The sequence below is a fragment of the Simochromis diagramma genome, unplaced genomic scaffold (genome assembly GCF_900408965.1).
Source record: "Simochromis diagramma unplaced genomic scaffold, fSimDia1.1 OVJJ01000513.1, whole genome shotgun sequence".
In the NCBI taxonomy this organism is placed as follows: Eukaryota; Metazoa; Chordata; class Actinopteri; order Cichliformes; family Cichlidae; genus Simochromis; species Simochromis diagramma.
This window is the reverse complement of record NW_024387253.1, coordinates 9007-10786: the sequence shown is the minus strand read 5'-3', so window position 1 is coordinate 10786 and position 1780 is coordinate 9007. Positions and strand designations below refer to the sequence as shown.

The following is a 1780-nucleotide window of genomic DNA, read 5'->3' as shown; positions in this document are numbered from 1 at the left end:
ACCTTCAGATGACTATAAAACAGGAGATGGCACCCCAGAACCAGAGACGACAGCCACGCATGACATAGCGACAGTCTCAGATCAGTGGTTGCTTCTATGGAGCATGGCACAGCAGAGGCCAGGGTCAGATCACTATCCCCCCTCCTACCATTCTGCCCCTGCAATTCAGGAGGGTCTAAGGAGATCTGCCCGTGAAAATTTTGGGAAACCCCCATCTCGATATAGTTAGTAGAGTGCCCGAGGACGGGCTAGGAAAAAGTTGGGGTGTGTGTTACAGAGTATAGCATGGTGGAAAAGGATGGAGAGAATCCCCCACTAAGCTTTTGGGTTGGCATTTCTTAAGATTTTGTTTTGTATTAATTGCATGCTTTGGTGTTTGTTTGTGTTTGATGTGAGGTGTGGGCCACACCCATGTGGGAGTGGAGATTCTACTCTAGTCCAGCTGCCAGCTATTTGGAGTTGAATACAGGGAGCAGCTGATTGGGGAGGATTGGAGCCCTTCTCTATAAAGGGGAGAGGAAACAGGAAGTAGGGGTTGTCGTTGTTTTTTTAGTAGGACACTGGTGAAGCAGGGAAGCCTTGAAGATCCAGGATGAAGTGTGCACATTTTAATGGAAAAGATTTTTAACCTGGCCTGGTTTTGCTTTTAAAATAAACTGAGGATGTTGGAGGGAGGACTCATTCTTATTGGGATGTGAGTGGATGTGCTGGAAGGCAGGAAAACAAACACTGGACTGGAGACTCTCTGTGCCCCTGACAAGGAAACTGGACCAGTTTTGGGGAAGTTCCAGCTCCCAGGATGTGATGTGGAGACCCAGCCTCGAACGAAGTCAGGCCTGAAAAGGTGGGTGGCAAGCCTTTTTGAGGAAGCTGCAGGATTGATACGTTTTGGCTGCTTGTTCTTCCAAGTGACCACCTTTCCCCTGTTTGTAACCAGGCTAACAACCCTGACCGCGGTGGCTTTGGGCCTTGGATTCCTGGCCAGAGTTGTGTCTTCAGCCGGTAGTTTTACCCGGAGAAAGAACAAATAAATCTTGTGTAACCCATTACAGTGTGCGTGTGGTGGTTCGTTACTGGTCAATATTAGAGCTACTACTTTCTTGTACAGAGGCCATTTTGGGCCTTACGTAACATATGCGCAGCCAATCAACGTTGTTGACAGGCTATGACTGCATCCTTATGTGCCGACACTGGTGTGTTAGCGAGCAAAGCGGCTGATGTGGAGTGAAGCCACGTTAATAACAACGTGTACAACCATTGGAGATGTGAGCAGGACAGACGGAACAATGGACGGAAAAATTGGGGACTTTATACCAGTTTTTAAATTGTGTTGATCGGCAACGTAAAACCAGTTATGATAAAAAATATGCAATGTTTGATTTTCTTCCTGAATACCGTTGTTGTTTATATTTACTGCAGGAAGAAACGGTTAAATCGGTGTTTTATAAGAAAAAAGTCTCGAAAGCGCTCTCCACCTGTGAGCAAAAACAAACCCCACCCCCCTCTGCCTTTCCTATTCGTCCAAAAAAGGACCATGTCGACCAATCAAAAAATGATATGGCAACGTGGCATCTAGTTGTTAAGAAACGGGGGAAGTTTTAGGAGTGACGACGGTGCTTTGAGATGTGAGAGATTTGCGACATTTAGCGCAAATCTTGTGTAGTTAGTGTGTAGTGTAGTCAATGGTTTTGTTGTGTGTGTCAGAACAATGAGGCGACTGCTGAATGTTACAGGTGTTACAGCAGTGATACATCTCCTGCTGTCAGGCCTGCAGGTATCA

General features: G+C 46.3%; 1 long non-coding RNA gene across 1 annotated transcript; it reads left to right on the top strand.

The window, feature by feature from the left end:
• Nucleotides 1-562: 562 nt before the first annotated feature.
• LOC120715202 lies at nt 563-1046 on the top strand. The gene is made up of 2 exons (XR_005691564.1): nt 563-844; nt 938-1046. It is a non-coding gene; the product is annotated as an uncharacterized LOC120715202 (long non-coding RNA).
• Nucleotides 1047-1780: the final 734 nt, after the last annotated feature.